A 14,401-nucleotide genomic window follows, 5' to 3' on the forward strand; every position below is an offset into this window, starting at 1 on the left:
AATTTCACGTTACAGTAGAATACAACTAATTCGTGTTGTAGACGGATTTATGCGTTAATGAACGTCAATCTTGCAGTTTTTCATCGGACAAAAGATCCGTGATAAGACACGGTTATGGACACCAGTAACTTTTCTTTTGACGAAACAGAGCTATGCCCTCTGGTTGCTTTTATAAACCCGATGTTATATCGGTATAGCCGGCAGCGGTTTAATTAAAAATTTTTTGCCAGACTACGAATGAATGGTCGCTTCACCCGAAGAATATTTCCCTCTTTTTTTGCTCAACTATCCGAATACTTAATAATTATTCCGATAGATTCGGGTCGGATATCTCATTGAAACATTCTTCGCTTTCCCCGACGAAAAAGAATGAAATTAATCTGTACAATTTTTACACCTTTACCCTTTGTCTCGTTAAAGTCATAGAATTTTCCGAACATTTCAAGTAGATTTCACCGTATTTGATTTCGTATTGACATCTATCGATCGAATAAACAATTCAAATTAACACGTAAATAAGTATCGAATTTAATCATGTGAAATAAATCGCGTATGAACCCTCTCCAAATGGAGTGTTGCCCGCAAAATTTGTTCTTACGAAATTTCATCTGTCGATATAGGTGAAACCAGTTTCGTGCCTGTGAAACGATCCTCGTGGAAGCTATTAATTGGCTTGCGATCGATCATCAGTCTTACTGCTGATAACAGTGCAAAAATGTATGGAAGAGAATTCAATCTGTTCGTCAAATGACTAGCGATTTTCAATGAGATATAAATTTTCCAAAAAATTAACTGCCTATGTGTCGTTGAATTATTCAAAATGTACAACGACGAATTTCGTGATTTAACCGAGTAACAAAATTTTACGATCAGCGTTACCGTTCGAGGAAAGAAGTCATTTTGTCCCGATTAGATTTTCCGACGTAAATCGTAAAAATATGAACGCGTTTCTGTATCTCGAAGAGCTTTAACAATGATCTGTATTATCAAAGTCATAATTTCGACTCTTTGTCGAGCTAATCGAATGTCAGTTATTTCCAGTCGTCGTTTCTGAGAAATGGTTAGTTTAGTACCCATGCAAATTGAAAAATTCGACAATTCGAAGATTCCGCGATAATTCAATGGCTCACGATTTGTCTCGAGTTCAAAAAGCAGAAACGTGGACTCAGGCGGAAAGCGGATAAGAAAAAAACGATTCTTCTCGTTCTGCATTTTCCATCAAGTAGTGACGGATCGATGACGTATTGCCAAGAGGCCGACAAAGAAAACGTGAGCCCTAAGAAAAACGATTCGCAGTTAAATTACGCAGCTTGCATTTCGATGTGCGTTGTATGGTAGATGAATACCAAGTAAATAGCACTTGAAGAAGTTGCAACAATCCGACTTCGTTTAAATACTAATTTGCTGTTAGTTTGAACGACGCAATACTTTGAATGTCGAGTTAACTATGGCAAACTGCAGTAAATTATCGGGAGTTGCATACTGTTGGATGACGAAGAAAATCGTGGCCACGAATACAGATTGCGAAAGATAAGATATTCGTTAGACTCAAATCCGAATAATCTGCGTCGCGAATGGAATAGAGAAAGTTAACGAAATTATCGCGAATTCTTTTCCGCGTTTACAGAAAATTATTTCGCATTGTTATCGTTAATCGCGTTGTTTCGAACGTTCCAATCTCGTAGCGAAAGAAACATAATTGAACGGAGTGTGCAAGCTAGTATCGATCTCGTCGTAATAAGGACGTAAGGTAGTAAACGAGGGACCGAGTGACTCGCGCGGTAGACTATCAAGTGGCCATTACGCGTTTACACGGTAATTGGTTAGCCCGATTTTCGAGCTGTCGGCCAGCCTTTAGGCGGGTTAATATAAAACTAGTTATCGCCACCCCGATTACGGCTTCCATAAAAAACGAGTTCGTTCCTCGATAAATGGCTATCGAGTCAAGTACACAAAAACATTGAATTACATACATCGGCCAATGTCCGCGCAGGCACGCCTGCTTTTCCCATTGAAGCTTCTGCCAACCAATTTGCTTATCTTTCCCCTGACTTCTGATAGTGTTTTTCAACTGTGTTTTAACGGCCGACACGCACGATGAATTGTTCGTGCTAATTCTCTTTCGGTAGTTCGACCGAACCTATAGACTTTGGCGTACGTACCTAGAACGAGTGAATTTTCGAAATGCTCGCGAGAACACCTCGCTTTTAGTTCTTCCGATGATTCGATGTACCCTGTCGATGTTTAAGTAACTTTGTTAACGCGAGTAAATTTGTGGAAATTCCGTTTGCCCGTCGATGGAGAAGTTTTACAAAGAAGACGACCGAGGTTTACCGCTCCGTGTATATCCGATACACGAGTAATTTTAATTAACAAAACGATTGGAAGGGGAAACGGAGTATACGTGCGATGTATATCAGGAGTTTAAAGCTGTCGATCGAAAGAAGACGTTGTGTCACAGAGGTCGAGAGAGTAATCTAGGCATGGAGGCTAGTTTCTAACGAGCGTGCAGACCGAATATCGCGCGACGATATTGATACAACGGCAAACATAATGTGGCCTGGAGCATCGCCAGATACGGGTCAACGGTTATTGCCCGTAATAACGTCGTAAATCTGAGAGATGAACACGGAACCGAGGATCCTTCGGACAGGAGAAATTCCATACGCGGAGAGTTCTATCTCGCAATCGTTTCGAGTTACGGCCTTCTCCCACGGCCTTGGCACAGACTCTACTCTGGAATACGCACCACCGTGTCGCTAATGAACCAATAATTTCACTAATGACGCTCGATCAGAAACTGTTTGTCGCACACCTGCGTCCGATTAGAATCAGTATTGCCGGAATCTGTTGCAACTACACACTCGTACACGGTCCCATTCCTGTCCGTTAATCGCCGATCTTCCGAGTTTCCTACAACTATTGCGAATTCCACCGTACTTCTCCTGCTGTATTTTCTTACATTCGCTTAAAACGGAATAGAATGCTATGGGGAAAAACGTTCTTTCTTCGTGCAGTATTTATCTTTCAAACGATAAAGTAAATATACGTATACTTTATGTCTTGTACGCTCTAAATTGCAGAGATTGGCAGAAATCCTTCATCGTTTGAGTAGCTCGTTACACTTTGAACGAAAAGCCAATAACGAGTTGATAACTTTTTACGAGTTTTCTATGCCGAATAGACTCGATATTTTCGAGGCGCTCTCTTTAATTTATGTTCCTTTAAATAGTTCGAAACAAAAGAAAACTTCTTTGAACTCGTAAACCGTTGTACCGTATTTAAACTTTAGAATACACATTGTTATTTTATCGATCTCATTTGATCACCGATTATATATATATATTTCTTTTATTTTCCAACAATTTTAGACATCGTGCGTTCGAACATTTTCGAAGTATGGTCTTTGAACGATCGCTTCGCTCGGCGTAGAAATGAGCATGTCCTCGGGCTCTTCGGAGATCGGTCGATCTTGAGGAATACAATGTTATGCGATCCACGCGTACAGCCCGTTCTAGTATGGCAGCGTTTTCACAGAACCCACGGATAGACGAGTTGCTGGAAGGTTGGACAGGAGCGGCAGTTTTGCCGAATGGTCACGCGATTAGTTAGAAAATTTTTGCACGCGATCGTCGAGCGCACTTCTGATTGTGAGCCAAGACCCACCCAAACCCTCGGGATTCTATGAGCAGCACCGCAAACATAATCAGCGGTTGTCACGAAGGAAAACGCGTTACGAGGAATCAGCTACGATTAGCTCGCAACTTAGAACTGGTGTCTCGCAACCACCACAATTATCTAGTTAAGCTAAGGTATCCTAATACACTGTGCAAACGGTTTATATATGTACGAATACACGATATTGACATTGCATTAAAGGGGAATCCGATATCCGATGGAAAGGCTTAAAGAGATCGTAAAGAGTGGATTAGGGGTAAGAAGGTGTGGGAAGTGGACGCGAGAGCCAAGGTGCCCCGAAAGCGGTGAAACTGCAGAAACGAGGTGAAGGGATCGTCGGTAGTCTTTGAACCGCTCAAGATTACGTTTTGCAGGTCATGCAGTTTCTTCGGTTCCGTGGACTTGATAAATGCTCGAAGAGAAAAAACGAAACCAGGACCTTTAATTTTTCACCGGCACGAACAAGGACGAGGTTTCTCTGAATAACGCGGTATACGGCATCCAGAATTATGCTCCGCGTCGCGCCTCGCCACACCACGCCACGCCAGCTAGATCGCAAGAAGAAAGAGCTACGGATGAGAAAAATACTCGAGAATCATAAATTCTGCTAACGACCGAGCATTGATTTTACAATCGTTCTCATACGAAAGCTCCTGCTTCCGCTTCTTCTATGATGACCTTGCGAATGACGAAGATGCGGTTCAGGAAAGAGATGGATGTTATTGAATAACAGTCGATTCTAATCTTTCTCCCAATAAATCGTTGTTGCTTGCTTTTTGCATTATTTTCCCTTCTTAGTTGATACAAACGTATTTTCAAAACAGACAATTAACAGTTGATAGATTTTGTTGCGACTTTATTCCTCTTTGATCAACTTACAACGAATCCACTCGTTTAAGTATGTAGTTGCAAAATTAGTTACATAATTGGTGTGAAATTATTACTATTACTAGACGCAACGTACATCGTTCGGAAGTCCCATATCGTAACAACTACATAAATTTGGATGTTGTAAAGTTGAAATTCTCGAGGCAATTTCTAATCATAGAAATAAAATTTCTCACATAAAGCTACGTTACAACTTTTGCGAGAATTTCTGGCACAGGGCAAGAAAGCTATTCTTTTTATGCATCTTTTTATACAAAGAAAAGGGGACGTGTTCGCGGTCGGTGGAATAGAAAAATTCGAGATAAAGTGGCCAGAAGACCGCAGAGTGCGACCACGGAAAATAATGGAACGGAAGGTGCTCACAGGCCAATCGAAACAACAATTTACCAGCGGCTACTTTTATCTATAATGGTAACGGACGGAAGCTTCGATAAAATGGGGCGGACCTGGTATTTCTATAGTTGCATTTTTTCCCTTTGCCGTTAGAAGTTGTGTTCGCTGTCGTTACCAACGATACGACGTTTTCTTTCTTGCTATATACATATTAAACGAAAGACGAAACAGCTTTTCTCGCGATACTTTATATTATATAGGTATATTATATAGAATTTATACAGTTATTGATAGAGGATAACTTTTTAAGAGATCCACGATGGGCGACATTTCGATGTTGCCGTTTTAACGATGTCTTATCGAGAAACTGTGGCCGATATTCGTTTGCCCCGATTCCTTAAGAAAATATCGAAATTAACGAAATTTCCAACAAGAGATTTATAACGCCGTAAGAATTTTAAGCTGGGCGATCGAAACGTTTGTGAAATAATTCGTTGCCTCTCGGAGGTAGAATCGACCAGTCGTCAAAGGGTATTTCAATCGTACTTCGTCCGAGCATCCTGGGATTTTAGTTAGAAACAAATTCACGTTGACTCCTCTTCTCGAGGCTATTACACAGTACGTAGATGGTAAATAAATGAAAGAATCTTCGCTGTCACATTTATTCTTAAGCGTATTGCAGTAACGCTCAAAAGCGATGCTCCAACTAACGTTTCCCGACAAGCAAATAACTTTCACGAAAACAATCAAACGGTAGAAAGTGCGAGAAAGAAAAAGCAAAGCGAATAAAGTGACAACGAGAGAAAAGAATGGACGCAACATTTGCTAAGTTGTTAGAGAATTTGCTTTCAGCCAGTTTCGAGCAATAGAGTGACCACGTCTGTCCGTAAGACGAGTCGAGCTGCTCGACGAGGTGAAACGAGAGAAAAGCAACCGAGTCGTATTTGGTCGTGCGAGCCTTTAAGATAGCAAGAGAAGAGGGCTTGCAGCGAACCGAGAGAAGGGAAAACCATCTCCCGGTAGCTCCGGCCACGGACAATTCGCTTCGTTTAACCAGACTTGGCTATTGGACGATGGCCAAGCGGTATCACACAGATGTTTGCTGCTCTTTTGAACGTCAGTTATGAGTCTTTCAAATTGCATCAAAGCTGTACAATAGTTCCCTTTCTCTACATCCTTTCTATTTCTCTCTCTCTCTCTCTCTCTCTCTTTCTCTCTTTCTCCGTTACTCGCCCCTATCTCTTCCTTTGTCGATTTCTACTTCTCGGCTGAGATATGAAGATAAACGTCAGGCAAAGCTTTCCTTCTCTTCGTGTTACTTTTCTTTCTTCTTTCTCTTCCTTCGTTGTTCGATATCGATACGCTTTTCCGTCACTTTAGTTACTCCACAACGACGGAAAAGGATCGGCTATGATTCTGGTCTGCCATTTGCCCGATACCGTCACACTTGCACGACTTCGGTTACCTCTAGATAAGCTTGGTCTTCTTTTCAACGATGAAAACGCGCGGGTGATCGTATCAAGACGGGACGAAATACATATGTGTTTGGCCGTATCTGCCAACGTTAATTTATTATCCAGTTGGTTTCTTTTCTAATTGCCTAAACAATCCCTTGTAATAAATTTGTACATTTCTGCTTCGCTTCTAAAAACGTGCTTTAATTTTAACAGGTATTCTCGTAATTATAAATCCTTTTACGCATCTTGACGTTAATTCTCATGCGAAATGTTTCAAGTGAAACGTTATTCAACCGCTTGAGTTACACCCAAATAGTTAGCTAAAGTAGCGAACAAAGGATAATCCATTATATCTCGCCTCCAGTATTCTCTGAAAATAATTCTTACTCGTTATACAGACGGCGCTCGTTTTTCATCGCGCTGTTGCAAGTCGTAGCATAAAGGGGCCAGCTTTCCACAATTCTCTAACCTGCGATGCACTTTGAACAGCAGGAAGTAGTTAGAACGCTGCGTGATGGTATATCAGCGCTTCCTTCGCGGAAGCAATTTCCCAAGCCCTCTTCGATTACTTCGACACGATCAACCAAATTTTCTCCTATTTACAACGGGGAATTTTTAGCCAGAGATAAGCGTATAATGGATCGGATATTCTTCCTACGGAGGAAGGCAACTTGGAAAAATTCAAAAGTTTCTTTTTATAGTAACATATGTATATCCGATTTAATCTTAAAAGCGAGCGACTAGGTTCTCGCTGAACGAAACTTTTGTCGCATGCTCGTCTGTATCGCAAACGATAAAAAAGTATGTGCACAAGACGCAACGTACGCAAATGAAAATCGGTTGTCCTTACGATTCAGAATAGGTACTGTTAAAAAAGAATGTACGTATTTAGAAGTCAAATTTTTCTTCGGTTCCGTAGAATAGCACGGTGAGAATACGTGTATCGCGTATGTACATATAGAATGCATTCGGCCCGTTGAGCGTCGATTAAAAGCATGTATACGTTGGAATTTTGGCGGTAACGTGACTTGCAGAAACGGTATTCTTCGATTATATTCAGCCGCGAGGGAACGGAAATCGATCGAGTTCTCTTATGGCGCATATTTCAGTAAAAACCGGGGTATCGAGGATCGCGAGAAAAACTGCGACGATTCTATCAACCAAATACCAGCTTAGATTTCCCCGTTTCGCCTCTTTTCCCTGTTGCATCGAGCTTCGTTTTTTCTTGCTTCTCTTGTTCGGTGCGCTTGCTAAAAACCCGCCTTTGGTCGTTTTGCATTTCTCGTATGCCCCATTGTCGACTGCGACAACGTACGAACGCGTTCGGTTTTTTGTTAATCCCACTTGCACGCGCGACACGCGCTTCGATATCGACGAACGTAGGCGGAATCGCATTCGAAAATATCATAGAGGCAAGCGAAAACGCGACTGATCGAACATCGTCGGCTCTGGCATCTGGCACAATATCGTTCGAAAGATTCATTTGTGCACCGCACCGCACCACCTCGTGTTTTGTTCATATGCAACGCTATCCTCCGAACTTTCGGCAACACTTGGCAATGTTCTGTCCCCGTTGCTTGTTTCTTTTCCTGTCGCTTCGTTCGCTTTCATCCCACATTTGATAACATTCGATCGATTCCAAACGGTTTTCTATGCAATCGCGCATATTAATTTTAATCGAACAACTTTCGACGTATAATCAGGGGTATTTGATTAAAAGCGTTTTCACATCGAACACAACACTGACAACGAAACGAAAAGGTGCAGTTTATCGATCGAGCGGCGTGATCGACGAATCAGATTGGCGAGAAAACGCGTGCCAAGGAAGCGAAAAGAAATTGTACAAAGACGAATCTAATAGGTTGTGGTTACTATCCGTTTCATCGGTTTACCCCAAAACGATGTAAAAGTATCGCTCACGCGAGCTTCATTAGCATTTAGAGTGGCGAGGGATTTATACTCCGGCTGCGACTGCTGGATCGCGACACGGTATGCATAGGATTATCTTCGAGCACCTGGACAATAGTAACCTAATCCATTTACAAAGAAAACGAGCTACTTCCTCTTTTCATCTGGCTCTATTCCTCGACACTTTTGTTTCATTTTCTTCTCTAATGCGACAGGCTGGTCTTTTATCTTTCATCTTCTGTTTCTATTTCTTTTTGCGACACGTAGCGACGCTGTAACAAGAAAATAAGAAAAATATCGTTATCCTGTTGCATCCTTATGCTCGTAAGGTCTGATGTTCAATTTTTATCCTTTTATATTCCTTTATATTCTTGGCTTTTCGTTGTTATGTATATTACGATATTGTAACCACCGTGCAACGGGCAAAGTTGAACAAGGTATGAGTTCATTCATATTTTCCTCTGGATTTATTTACCGTTATATAATTAAAGAGGCATTTACGTAATATAGTAAAGATCGGTAGAGGTAGGTCAAAGTACCGATAATAATCGAAAAATTAGCATATCGTCTGGTTGACTCGACTATACGAGTTTAGAGGAATTCCTGCTCCATAGCGGCACTAGGTTCATAAAGTCTCGGCATGTCAAGCATTTTTTCATTCTTCCGTATTATCTTGGGTTATTCGATTGTTAGGGAGAAGAGAGACCGTGAAATCGTCGATGAAAGTTGGCGAGGGTTGAAGAACGCGACGCTTAGCGAGCTACTGCAACGACGTCCGCATTAGCGCGTCGCATCGCGTCACTTTGCATCGGTCCGCGTCGGTCGGGTCGCGTTGGATTGCAAGTTAAGCGTGTAAACGCAGCTGCTTTGTATTTGCGGCCTGGTCTCGTCGAGTCGGCCGATTATATCACGGCTCGTGGAAATCCGAGCATTCTTGGTGAACGCCATCTGTCGCCAGAGCCGCTTCGTGCTCCGTGCCTTCGTCCTCTGTCCTCTGTCCTCTGTTCTTCCTGTTCCCTGCTTCATCGCGTGAGAGAAAATACAGATCGCCGCTGGTAACTATACTCCTACGTACGTTAACTCTACTGAAGTATCTATAGTCGTCGATAATTACAACGTATACGTATGAATGTCTCGTTCGATCCACGCACCCAACTTTCAAGAGGAATATCTCCGAATGTCCGTTACTCGTGGACTTCGTATTTCTTCGATCGTGTATATACCTAGGTGGTTACGTTTTAAACGTGTCACGAGTAAAAGAGAGCTTTCCTTAACGATTCACCTGTGAATGGACAGTTCTCCGGTGGTTTTTCCAATCAAAACTTCTTTCCTTCGTTGTCGTTTATATAAAACAATTTTATGAATTTTGTGCTCGAAATACACGCGTTACAGGCTGTTTCCATACGTCGTTTTCTTAACTTTCATTCCGCGTAATGAATCCGCTTGTCACACGTTTTGCGATTATTTAATAAGATAAGGTTGCCTGAACATTTCCCGATTGTAATTATAATCACTCTTCTGATTTTTAGCAAAATATATACGTATCCTTATCGATAACGAAATCGCTCAATTACTCCGAGTTAGTTGAAATAAAAAACATTGCATCGATAGGGCTACCCTGTATCTCTCGTTCGTGCAACAATTACTCAAGTAGAATATTATTGGAATATAAATGTACCTTCCAAATACATATACATACATGTATATATAAGCATCGAAGTGCGGTAACAAGTTTTCGGAAAGTAAAAAATGTTGAAATTGATGGGCGGAAATTGGTGGTTAAACTACGGAGGCCGTTATGAAGGGTTGGAAGCAGGCGAAACTTCCTATTTGTCCGAACGCCGGGTACGCGAACTATGTTAAACTTATTACGATGCAACGTAACCGCCAAGTACGTAGACACCGAGCCATTCACGTGTTGCGCAATATACTAAATTGTTTGGGAACTTGTGTAACGTAACATTTGCATAACAACGTTAAGCTTATTAAGCTCTGTAGGTATCACCGGTCCATCGAAATCGAACACTTAACGAGGCTACAACTTCGTTCCGGTCGTTCTGCTCGTTCGTCTTAACTCGTGACGTTGAAACAGTATTTCCGATTTATAAGAGAATTTCCGTGAATTTATCGACGACGAAAAATGCATCGATCGATGCACTCTACCAGGACAAGACGGTTTAACAAAACGAATGGCTTGACATAAACATAAACAACTTTTTGCAAGTTGCGATGCTTCTAGTTCTATATTATATTTCCTTGGACCTCAAAGATCTCTTAGAATAGAACGAAATACGGCAAAGGTTACAACTCTTTATAATATGCATACGACAGTGCTACGTGGAATACTAAATACACGAATCTACTCTTCGTTATAACAAAACTGAGATTACTTCCTTAAAATCAGTTCCGCTCGCAGAAGCTAGAAAATGACGATAGTAACAGAGCCGCTTTCAACATCAAACTTTTCATTTTAGAACATATAAAAGCGATCGCTCGAATGAGCGTACAATGCATCCACTTCTCTAAATCGGTCCAATAAATCCTGCAGCACAAATAAAAGGAAATATCTTCTTTTTTATCTGCGCTGATGCAAAATTCGATGGTTCATAGAATTTTTCAACATTTTTTCAGCTGAATTTATCGGGCTCTATAAATTCTACTATGAAACCCACCGAGTGAGGACACTCGACGAGCACGAGAGGCGAGAACGAATGTATCCGCGAGACGACATTTTTTCGTAGGTGCACGTGTGTCGATGGCAGTGGCATTTTAGCTTTGAAATGGCTCGAAAATTTTACGACTGGCTACGGACGATGAAAGTTGCGAATAGTCGAGTCACGGACGGCATGGCGTATCCCTTTCTTAGATAAGAGCGTTAATAGGCTGGCGAGTTGTGATCCTCGATCTTGGTGAGTTCCAGCCTCGCCTAAGCCAACGGTAGTTAGTCTCACGAAGACTGTCTGCTAATTCCTCGTCAGCGGCCGGCACGACCGCGAAACTTTCCTCCTGCCACTTTGCACCGAGCGCTAATGCTCTTAATTATTGTCGCATACTGTTCGCAAACTACCTAAACCGTACGGTACACCAGATTCTTTGAGAAATTAACGAAATAGGATTGTTCGCGGTTTCACGCTTACGGGTGATTACGTTCCAACGACGACGCCTACCGACAAATTTGTTCTACCAGTAGAGATCAAGCTCGTACCTGACGCGACTTATTCCGTAGAATCGAAATTGTTACAAACATAGAGTGGAACCACGTATATAACGTTTCATCTAAATCAAGCAATTCAGTAAACTTGTTAATAACCCAGAAAGAAAAGTTAACCTCCACGATGGAATTGGCTTTGCAGTGGAATACCTGCAGGTATGTTCGCTTGCGAAGAGCTACGTTTTCTGAAAATGTATGCGAACAAGACCTCGAGAAGGGGAACTATGAAATATCCTTTATGGTTAAACGAGGTCATCGCAAAGTAATGAGCACCGTTTTAAGGAATTATTAAAGAGATAGCCTACTTTTCGTACACGTACAATGGAACGCACGAAGAATTATTATAACGTTCAACTACCACAAAACTATGCTGTTATAAATATTACAACACGCTGAATCTCGCTAATAAACATATGCTTCTGCTTATCGTGGAATATTAATAGGAAGCAGCAAACTTTAAATTGTTGCCAAGTTTTTCTTCGATATCAACGGGAGGAACTGGCGCAACGGCACACGTAATACTACGTAATAATACGACATAAAGAAACGTTTCAACGTGATTGTTTCCAAAGTTTACGGACTATCTCATTTCAAAAATTATAAAATTTTCCAGCAAACAAAACTATCCACTTCACGACGAATTTGCAGTACCCTTAAATTTTACATTCATCTTACATGCACGTGGTCAGCCAATTGTATATACGATTTCGCAACTAACACATTTGCTTGTAAATGAATATCGGAATCGAGCGAATATTCTTTGGATCAGACGACGATGATCGAATCGTGAAAAAACTGTGTGTCTTTCGACACGACACGAACCTTGAGAAATATCTGTCAAAATGGTCCGGAATAAGAATTCTAACCTTACCCGAAGTATTTTATCCGAAACAAAGGAAACAATCATTCGATCGATAATTCAAATAACATGGTACGATTGTAGCTCGTAGCTTTTTTATTTCGCGTATGCATTATTCGACATTGTTCAGTTCGATATTCAATCGAATCGTTCGAATCACATATGTATTTCTATTCGTACATTTGTTTCTTTACATAAGTTTCGAGTATAACGCGTTTGCATTGAACAAACAAAAGGACGAAGTTTAAATGGCGAAAGACAATGTTTTTCGTACAGTTCTTGATTCTTTGTACGAGACGATGAAATTGCAAAATAAACGCAAGGATATCTCATTTTAACGATCCTCGTTTGTTTTTGGACTCGCGCATTTTTATTGTTATTTCAATTTCCAGAAAAATCAACGCTCGATACTTGTCGATTTCTTCTATCCGTGCGCAGAAGGACGGAAACGAAAAAGATGTTTGTTGATTAATATATATCGTTAATAAAAAATCGGTATGATTGATGTAAATTAATTTTGATAAATTCGTTACGCGAATCTAAATATCGCATGACGAAATTGCCGCCCCTTTGAAGCCTTTTAATTCGATTCTCTCAAAGGAAAGTTTCCTCGTAACATTTTGCGGTGATTCTCAGTACGTAAATTGAAATTTCATTTCTAACCAGTCAGGGCGTTCGCGACGTACATTCGATATTTCACGGATATTCACGGTTTCGAGTTGTGTTTAATTTTCTTCGAATTAATAAAAAGTATCGATTGAAAGAAATAGAATACGTTGGTAAATAGCTCGATAGAAAAATTACCGCATACAGCGAAGCTCAAAGCGTTCATCAGTGAGAATCAAAATCGAGGGATTTCAATTGGAATAAATGTATAAAGTAAAGGCAAACGGAAGATTCAGGAAACGTGGATATTAAAGGAGAATTTTAATGGCCTACAATATAGTGAGTATAATACCGATTGAAGTAACCTTACCTATATTATCTGGGTGCTTTCGCTCGAAATTCAATTTTTCGTTCCAACCGTGGAAAGAACGCGCATAAATCCGACAGATATGAAAGTCTATATTCCGATCGAAGCGATATCAGAAACGTGTTATCGAAATTGCGATAGCGACATCGTACACGAATCAGTCATATTATGCGATGGTATGTGGCGAAAATGCGGTGAAAATGCGGTGAAAGATACAACGGATAACAAGGTAACAATCGTCTTGCAAGCCTCTGCAATCGCCCTAACACCGATTAATTTCCGAAACGGCGTGTTTATTTTAGAATACGCGGTGATACCCATTAACGATAAAACGTTTCAGCTCGCATCGTATACAGCTTCGACGTTTTTATCGATGAAAAAATGCAAATGCAACACGTTTAATCCGCGACGTTAATGCATAGCTTGAAAACTGAGGTATATTAAACTTTAGCAACGACTTTGGCGTTAACGAGTATGTAAATTGAGAGGATACTAATCGCTAGAATGAAAAGGATACGCGGAACCCACAGATATAAACTCTTTTCGACAAAATTCTTATTAGCATATTATATAATTTTCAAACGTCCGTGACGAACGTTTCTGTTTGATTAAAATTCTTATCTTCGTTTCGTCTAATTCGATCCCCGGTAATTTAGTAAAATGGAATTGAAATATCTCGACAGTCTATTGTAGACTAACAATGAACGTACGTTCGAATAAAGACTCAGCCGTCTCGAATATCCTATTCTTCGTTTCGACGACGACTAAATGTTACGATAGTAAGAAAGCTTTGGATATTGTCACGTCCGCAGCAAACATCGACAGAAAGGATATCGTTGTCGAATCGCGATAGAACCGCGGAGTATCGAGTCGTGGGACAAGGATCCGTGATCGTAACAAGGAATCGCGCTATCGAATTTAACAGGCAACGGATACGACGTCGGTCATAATGGTCGAGGCGTCGATCATCGCAATAATAATAGAAGCGCTATCGACTGACTACGTTAGCACAGCAGCAGTGGCATTGCTGGTAGGAGGACGGTTAGCGTGGAACAGTGTGGAACAGTGTAGAGCTGTGTAGCGCGGTGTGGAGC

The sequence above is a fragment of the Bombus huntii genome, chromosome 2 (assembly GCF_024542735.1).
Source record: "Bombus huntii isolate Logan2020A chromosome 2, iyBomHunt1.1, whole genome shotgun sequence".
Taxonomy (NCBI): Eukaryota; Metazoa; Arthropoda; class Insecta; order Hymenoptera; family Apidae; genus Bombus; species Bombus huntii.